The sequence below is a fragment of the Aethalodelphis obliquidens genome, unplaced genomic scaffold (assembly GCF_003676395.1).
Source record: "Aethalodelphis obliquidens isolate GAN/ISIS:26980383/991018 unplaced genomic scaffold, ASM367639v1 scaffold13, whole genome shotgun sequence".
NCBI lineage: Eukaryota > Metazoa > Chordata > Mammalia > Artiodactyla > Delphinidae > Aethalodelphis > Aethalodelphis obliquidens.
The window spans coordinates 27658505-27668313 of record NW_020837957.1 but is presented as its reverse complement, the minus strand read 5'-3'; positions in this window follow the sequence as shown (position 1 = coordinate 27668313).

Genomic DNA, 9809 nt, shown 5'->3' with positions numbered 1-9809 from the left:
TCTTAGTTCCCTGACCAGGCATTGAGCCTGCGTCCTTGGCAGTGAAAGTAGGGAGTCCTAACCACTGGACCACCAGGGAATTCCCTTAAGATTTTTTTAGATGTCATTTATCATATTGAGGAAGTTCCTTTTTTTTTTTTTTTTTTTTTTTTTTTGCGGTTCGCGAGCCCCGCACTGCTGTGGCCTCTCCCGTCGCGGAGCACAGGCTCCGGACGCGCAGGCTCAGCGGCCATAGCTCACGGGACCAGCCGCTCCGCGGCATGTGGGATCCTCCCAGACCAGGGCACGAACCCGTGTCCCCTGCATCAGGAGGCGGACTCTCAACCACTGCGCCACCAGGGAAGCCCGAGGAAGTTCCTTTTTATTTCTAGCTTCTGAGAGTTTTTTTTTTTTTTTTTTTTTTCACAAATGGGGGTTGAATTTTCTAAAAGGGCTTTCTGCTTCTCTTGAGATAATCACAGTTTTTCCTTTTTAACCTACTAATATGGTTAATTACATATAAAATTTTTGAATGTTGAACCAGCCTTTCATTCCCAGAATAAACCCCAATTGATCATGAAGTAGTGTATTTTTAATATATTGCTGAAATCTATTTGGTAATATTTGGTTAATGATTTTTGCATTTATATTTTTTCTTCTTATATATTATGGAAGAATTTATATAGAATTGGTATAATTTGTTTCTTAAATGTTAGGTAGAATTCTCCAAAAAAGCCATGTATGCCTGGGGTTTTTTTTTGTTTTTTTTTTTAATGGTTCTAAAATACAATTCAATTTACTTAATATTTGTAGGATTATTCAGGTGATCTGTTTCCTCTTTGGCAGTTTGTATTTTTTAAGAATTTTATCCATTTCATATAAGTTGTTGAATCTATGGCCATAGAATTTTTCATAACATGCCCTTATTATCTCTTGAATGTCTGTGGATCTGTAATATTCTCCCTTTCACACTTGACATTTGTAATTTGTGTCTTCTCTTTTTTCTTGGTAGGTCTGTCTAGAGGGCTTATCAATTTTATTATCTTTTTAAAAAAAGAAACAGCTTTTGGTTTTATTGATTTTTTTCTCTATTTTTAATTTTGTTTTAATGAAACTTAATTTCATTTAAGTTTAAATGATATCTGTTCTTTATTATGTCCTGTCTTCTGCTTGATTTAGATTTAATTTGCTTTTTCTAGTTTCTTAAGGTAGAAGCTTAAATGACTGATTTGAGATCTTCCTTGTGTTTTAATATAAACACTGAGTGCTAAAAATTTTCCTCTAAATGTTACCACTTCATGGCATCCCACAAATTTTAATGTGTTGCATTTTTGTTTTCATACAATTCAAAATATTTTCTAATTTTTATTGTAATTTCCTCTTTTATCATGGGTTATTTAGAAATGCTTAATTTCCAAATATTTTGCAGATATATTTTTATTATTAATTTCTACTTTAAATCTGGTATGGAATCTTATAAACTACCTATTCTTTTAAATTTGTCAAGGTTTGCTTTATGTCCCTAACTATGGTCTATTTGGTGAACGTTCCAGCTGCATTTGAAAAGTGTATTCTGCTGTTGTTAGCTAGAGTGTGGCATTAATGTCAATTAGGTAAAGATGGTTAGCAATGTTGTTCAGGACTATTCGATCTTTACTTTCTGCCGACTCATTCTATCAAGTGCTGAAAGAAGAATGGTGAAATCTGTCTGTAATGGTGGATTTGCCTATTTATCTTTTTAGATCTATCAATGCTACTGTTTTTGCTTTAGCCAGTTATCTTTTTTTAATTTTTTTTTCCTTTGGCTGCACCGCGTGCTTGTGGGATCTTAGCTACCTGACCAGGTATTGAACCCAGGCCCTTGGCATTGAAAGTGCATAGTCCTAATCACTGGACTGCCAGGGAATTCCCCTTTAGCCAGTTGTCTTTTGGAGCATTTATAAATAATAAAAAATGAGTTTTATAATTACCTCCATTTATGCCATATCTAGTGTTCTTTATTCATTGTATAGATACAAGTTTCTCACTGGAATCACATCCCTTCTACCAGAAGAACTTCCTTTAACATTTCTTGTAATACAGGTCTGCTGGCAATAAATACTTTGTTTTGTGTTTGTTTGAAGAAGTATTTATTTCTCTTTCAATTTTGAAAATGTTTCCAGTGGATATAGAATTCTAGGTTGACAAGATTTTCATTTTAGAACTTTAAAGATGCCATTCCACTGTCTTATGACTTTTACAGTTTCTGATGAGAAGTTTGCCATATTCTTTTCTTTGTTCCTCTGTATTTATTGTGTCATGTTTGACTTTGGTTTCAGCAGTGTAAATGTGATATATCTAAGTGTGTGGGATTTTTTTTTTTTTTTGTATTTATCTTGCTTACCATTTTCTGAGCTTCTTGAATTTGTGGTTTTGGATCTGTCACTATGTTAGATAATAGAAAATATATATTGGTCTCTGCCCCGCTTCCTGACAGATAGATCCTGAAACCCTTGTAATTTTCTAAGTGATAAGAGAACTAGGAGCATCTGTTATTCTAATATTTGGTCTCTGACCCATATCTGATACAGGGCTCTTAAAACCCTTGTAAATTCCTGGTGATAAGAGCCCCAGGAGGATCTTTTGTTCTAATGAGTTCACTCTGGGTGAGCTCCTGAATGGCTCCAGATGGGGGCTGGTCACCAGAAAGACCAAGACATGTTTAGAAGCTTGGAATCTTCAGCTCCACCTCCCTCCTCCAGAGGGGAGAGGGGCTGGAAATGGAGCTAATAATTGATCATGCCTCTGTGATGAAACCTTTAAAACATCCCAATAGTATGGGGTTAGGGGAGCTTCCAGGTTGGTGAACATATCCACATACAGGAGGGTGACACACTCCCAACTCCACACGGACAGAAGCTCCTGTGCTTGGGACCTTGCCAGACCTCATGCCCTATGTTATCTCTTCATCTGGCTCTTCATCTGTATTCTTTACTACATCCTTTAATACACCAATAAACATAAGTGTGTCCTTCAGTTCTGTAAGCTGCTCTAGCAAATAATTGAATCTAAGGGGGAAAATGTCATGGGAACCTCTGATTTGTCTAAGTCAGACAGAAGTTGTGGATAATCTGGGGATCTACTACTTGTGATTGGTGTCTGAAAGGTGCATCAGTCTTGTGGGACTGAGCCCTTAACCTGTGGGATCTGATACTATCTCCAGGTAGATACTTTCAGAATTGAGTTAAATTGTAGGACACCTAGATGATGTCACAGAGAATTGTTTGGTTGGGGGAAATCCCCCACACATTTGGTGACCAGAAGTGAAGCGTTCTGTGTGAATAATAAAGGAAACACACAGGAGGAAGAACTGAGGGTTTTTCCCTACTCAGGAGAAGGAAAAACTGGAGGTTTTTTTTTCTCCAATACAAATTAATTTTGGAGAATTCTTAGCTGGTGTCCCTTCAAATATTTCTCCAGTCCCATTCTCTCTCTCTTCTCTTTCTGAGATTCCAATTAGACATATGTTAGATTATAATGCTGCCTTACAGCTTTTGGATATTCTGTTCTGTTGGTCCCACCACACCCCACTTTTTGTGTTCTTTGCTTTTTTGTGTGCATTATTTCTTTTGATCTATACTTAGTTTCACTGATTCTTTCCTTGGCTGTGTTGATTCTATTGACGAGGCCATCAAAGTCATTCTTGATTTGTTACCATGTTTTTCATTTTCTACCACTTCCATTTTATTTTTTCCTATAGTTACTATCTCTCTGTTGAAATTATCCATCTGATCACACATTGTCCATTTTTCCTTTCCAGCTTTTAATACATTAATCATAGTAATTAAAAATTCTCTGATAGTTGCAACTTTGTGTCATCTTTAAGTCCATTTTTGATTGCTTTGTCTCTTGACAGTGTGATTTTTTTTTTCCTTGCTCCTTTGTATGCCTCATAGTTTTTTCTTGAAAGACATTTTGTGTAAGACAATAGAGACAAAAGTATATACTCTTTTTTTTTTTTTTTCAGAATACTGAGCAGAGTTCCCTGTGCTATACTGTAGGTCTTTGTTGGTTATCTATTTTATTTATTTATTTATTTTGAAGATGTTGGGGATAGGAGTTTAGTAATTTATTTATTTATTTTTGCTGTGTTGGGTCTTCGTTTCTGTGCGAGGGCTTTCTCTAGTTGTGGCAAGGAGGGGCCGCTCTTCATCGCGGTGCACGGGCCTCTGACTATCACGGGCTCTCTTGTTGCGGAGCACAGGCTCCAGACGCGCAGGCTCAGTAGTTGTGGCTCACGGGCCTAGTTGGTCCGCGGCATGTGGGATCCTCCCAGACCAGGGCTCGAACCCATGTCCCCTGCATTGGCAGGCAGATTCTCAACCACTGCACCACCAGGGAAGCCCAAAAGTATATACTTTTTATGCCTGGAAATTGACACATTTTTTCTTTTGCTAGGCCTTTAGTCTGGAGGTTGAGTCAATCTAGTCAGAAGTTGAGCTGGATTTGGATTTTATTGTTGCTACGGTTATCCTCTGTACACCACAGATTCTCAAATTTCTCTGGTGTGGATCTGGTGTGAATCATGAGGGTGGATCCTGGTTTGCCAGTGAATTTTTCTCAATAGTTGCTACATGCTCATCTTTAAGTCCTTCTTTATGCTTAGTGTTAGTTACAGTCTCTTTCCATGCTCTTGCACCTCTGATTGCAGTAGACTGCTTTTACTTGTCATTGACTGCATTTTACCCTGGTGGTAAGAAGGGCAGGGCATTCTCTGCTGTCCTAATTCAGCCTCATCAGCAGGCAGTATGTCCTTGGATATCAGAGTGGGACCTTCTCAATGATCCTTCCCTGCCCCCAGTGACACGGTATCTCTAATGGTCTGGACCCACAATGTATTTCCTGCCCCTCTCCCAGGATTAGAAGTTTTATTTCTATTTCCTTCCCCCAGTTGCAGTGGGTCTTCATTTATGCCCTAAAGTTGATAGAGTTTGCTGTTCTTCCTCCGGAAGCTTAAGCCTTATATTTTTTAGGGAAGATGGGGGAGAAGGATCTGGGGGGCCTTTGTGCTTTTCCTGTATCTGCTGCTCTTCTCTTCTAGGCCTGCATCAAGAGGATGGCTTTCTCAGAACGCTCATCCTGCCCCACCCTCACCCCCAAATCTTTCTTTTAAGTACTGATGAGGTCTGTGGAGAAGAGCCTGAAAGTGATGGCAGATTTCTCTTGTGCTCCCAATGGTTCTATTCTCAAGCTAGCCCACACCAGCCTTTAGCAATTTGTTAGAACTTTTAGATAATTTTTTATTGTTGTTGTTGCCAGATTATATAGCATTTGGTGCTACCCACCTCAGGTAAGCCAGTGCTTATGTCATGTCTCTCCTTTGATGCATTTGTGTTTCTTTAGATTTTGGGTTACCCTGCAATGTCAGCCCTCAGATTAATTTGTGAATTTAAAGATTTTCTGGCTTTTTAATTCATTGTAATGATGGGAGAAATGCTTTTTCCAGTTTTCTAGATCCTAAGTGGAAGTCCGATTCCCTAATTTTTAAAAATTGAGATATAATTGACTTATAACATTGTATTAGTTTTAAGTGTACAACATAATGATTTGATATCTGTATATATTGTGAAATGATTACCACTATAAGTTTAGTACTTAGTTTTTAGTTTTGAGTATTACCTTTTTTTTTTTTTTTCGGTATGCGGGCCTCTCACTGTTGTGGCCTCTCCCGTTGTGGAGCACAGGCTCCAGACGTGCAGGCTCAGCGACCATGGCTCACGGGCCTAGCCGCTCCGTGGCATGTGGGATCCTCCCGGACCGGGGCACGAACCCGTGTCCCCTGCATCGGCAGGCGGACTCTCAACCACTGCGCCACCAGGGAAGCCCTGAGTATTACCTTTTTTAAATTGACATTTCAAGTGACACAATCACAAAGTTATAAGAGAAATAATAGAACCTGTGTATACTTTATCCAGTGTACTTTACGCTTTCTAATTGTATCATATATGTGGCTTTGTGTACCCGCCACCAAAATCAAGAATACGGAACAGTTCCATTTCCACAAGTATCCCTCATGTTGCCCTGTAATAACCATACTTACACCTCATTCCTAACCTTTGGTGACTGCTAATCTGTCCTCTGTTTCCAAAATTTTGTCATTTCAAAAATGTTATATAAGTGAAATCATATAGTATATGATCTTTGGGGATTTTTTCCTACTCAGCATAATAATTTCCTATAAATTCAAGTTATTGTATATATCAATAGTTCATTCCTCTTTACTGCTGAGTAGTATTCCACAGTATGTGTATATTACAAATTGTTTAACCATTTACCTATTATATGACATCTGGATGTTTTCCAGTTTTTGACTATTATGAAAAAAGCTGCTAGGAACATTTGTGTACACATTTTTGTGTGATCATAAGTTATCATTTATCTTAGATAAATGCCCAAGAGTACAATTGCTGTGTCACATGGCTTTGCATGTTTTGTTTGTAAGAAACTGCAAACTGGTTTCTAAAGTGGCTCTACCGTTATATTCCCACCAGCAATATATGAGTGACCCAGTTTTTCTCCATCCTTGCCAGCGTTTTATGTTGTCATTATTTTTTTATTTTGACCTTTCTGATAGATGTACAGTGATATCTCATTGCAGTTCAAATTTACATGTCACTGATGGCTAATGATGGTGAACATGCTTTCATGTGTATATGCCATAGGTATATTCTCTTTGAGGAAATTTTGTTCATGTCTTTTGCCCATTTCTTAATTTTTTTACAATTGTTTTGAGAGTTCTTTATTGTATATGATATTTCTTTGTCAGGTATGTGGTTTGCAAATACTTGTTCCTAATCTGTAGTTTATCTTTTCATAGAACAAAAGTTTTAATTTGAAGAGATCCAATTTATCAATTTCTCATTTATGGATCATGCTTTTGGTATCAAGTCTAAAATCTTTTTGCTTAACACACAGAGCCTAAAGATTTTTCTTGTTTTTTTTCCTAAAATTTTATGGTTTTACATTTAAGTCCAAGATGCATTTTTGAGTTAATTTTTGCATAAGATGTGAGACCTAGGTTGAGATTGTTTGGTTTTTTTTTGGCTGTGGATATCCAGTTGCCCCAGTACCATTTGTTGTAAAGACTATCCTTCCAGGACTTCCCTGTTGGCACAGTGGTTTAGAATCCGCCTGCCAATGCAGGGCACACGGGTTCAATCTCTGGTCCGGGAAGATCCCACATGCCACGGAGCAACTAAGCCCGTGCACCACAAATACTGAGCCTGTGCTCTAGAGCCCACGAGCCACAACTACTGAGCCCATGTGCCACAACTACTGAAGCCCGTGTGCCTAGAGCCTGTGCTCCACAAGAGAAACCACCACAATGAGAAGCACACACACCACAACAAACAGTAGCCCCCGCTCGCCGCAACTAGAGAAAGCCCTTGCACAGCAACGAAGACCCAACACAGTCAAAAATAAACTAAAAAAACCCCACAAAGACTATCCTTCCATCCTTCCTCCACTGAATTGCACTTTTGTCAAAAATCAATTGAGCATATTTTTATGGTTCTACTTCTGGGTTCCCTATTCTGTTCTAGTCCACTGATCTCTGGGTCTACCGCTTCACTAATACATTTCTTGATTACTGTAGTTTTTTAAAATATTTATTTATTTTATTTTGGCTGTACAGGGACTTAGTTGTGGCACGCAGGATCTTTGTTGCTGCATGTGGGTTTCTTAGTTGCAGCATGCGGACTCTTAGCTGCAGCATGCATACGGAATCTAGTTCCCCCACCAGGGATCGAACCTGGGCCCCCTGCATTGGGAGCTCGGAGTCTCACCCACTGGACCACCAGGGAAGTCCCCACTATAGCTTTTTAGTAAGCCTTAATGTCACACAGAATGATTCCTCATGCTATTCTTTTTTGTCAATATTATTTAATTATTCTAGTGCTTTTCCCATTCCACATACATTTTAGAATAAGCTTGTTTAGGTCTATGAAGAACTGCTGGGGTTTTGATAGGATGTGATTTTGAGGAGAACTGACATCTTTACTATGTTGTCTTCCAATTAATGAACACAGTATGTTTCTTCATTTATTTAGGTCTTTCTATTTTGATTTGTTCCATAAGCATTTTGTACTTTTCAGTATACAGATCCTGTACACGTTTTGTTAAGTGTATACCTAAATATTCCATATTCTTTCGAGTGATTATAAACGTTACTGTTTTTGTTTTCACATGCTCATTAGCCTGCAGAGAACAGATTTTTGTATGTTGATTTTGTATCCTGTGACCCTACTTAAATCACTGATTAGCTGTAGTTTTTTTTAGATTTCTTGGATTTTCTGTGTAGAAAATCATGTGCAAAAATTCAGCAGCTGTTCCTTAAAGCAAGATTAATTTAGAAACTGTTTAAACATTATAGTTACCCCCCAAAAATAGCCTATGGTGAAATCCTGCAGCCATTTACTTTAAAATTGGAAATATAAATGACTCCTATTGCTTCTATTATTTAACATTTTGGGAAATTATAGCTAAAGAAATAAAAAAACACCAAAAAGTTTTATTCACTTCCAATTTGTGTAACTTGGGTTTTTTTTTGCATAACTCAACTAAATCACACTTGGAGTAGAATTCTTTTCATACATTATGGGATTTGGTCTGCTAGTATTTTGTTGAAGATTGTTGTGTCTAAGTTCATTAGAGGTAATGGTCTGCAGCTTTTTTGTTTTGTTTTTTTTGGTACTGTCTTTGATTGTAGTATCAGGGTATTACTGGCCTTATGAGTTGGGAAGTATTCCCTGTTCCTGTTGATAAAATTTGTCCTGTTGACAAAAATTACAGAATAGGCCAATTTCTGGAAGAGGCATTTTCTAGAATAGATTTTTTTCTTGCAAGAGATTGTTTTACACTGGTATTAATCCTTCTTTAAATGTTTGGTATAATTTTTCAGTGAAATCATATGGGCTTGGAGATTTTTTTCAGAAGCCATTAAATTATGAATTAAAAAAATTTTAATGGTACAGGGCTATTTAGATTATTTCACATTGATTGAGTTTTGATGGTTTATGTTTTTTGAGGAATTGGTCCATTTCTTCAAATTTATGAATGTAAAGTTATTTGTAGTATTTCCCTTTTATCTTTTTTTTTTTTTTTGCGGTACGCGGGCCTCTCACTGTTGTGGCCTCTCCCGTTGCGGAGCACAGGTTCCGGACATACAGGCTCAGCGGCCATGGCTCACGGGCCCAGCCGCTCCATGGCATGTGGGATCTTCCCGGACCGGGGAACGAACCCGCGTCCCCTGCATTGGCAGGCGGACTCTCAACCACTGCGCCACCAAGGAAGCCCCCCTTTTATCTTTTCAATGATTATATGATCTGTAGTGATTTGTGTCTTTTTCTTTTTGTTATTCTTGCTAGAGGTGTATGTCTTTCTCTAACCAGTTTCATGGATGCCAAGCAGGCAGATTAATAAAGACTGGAGTTTTGCCAAGTGAGTTCAACAAAGAAAGGAACAATGGAGTTGAGAGTGTATGCAAGGGAGCGATTATAAATGATAATGTACTACAGACTCTGGATGAGGAGAGATGTGAGGGTGTGAGGGGAGAGGTACTGTGAAAAGGCACTAGGGTTAAAGGATCGTAGGTCCTAGTGAGGTCTAATGATTGCTGGAGTCAGGGCCTTTCCAGATTAAGCTAGAAAAAGACAGGAGTAAATAGTGAGAGACTAGGATGCTTGAAACTGAGATTAAGGAAGAGTTATACTTGTTGGCAATGACAAAGGAGTTGCTAAAGTTGATTAGATATTAAGGTCATTAGCAGAGAAGTCAAGGGACTGAGAAGCATC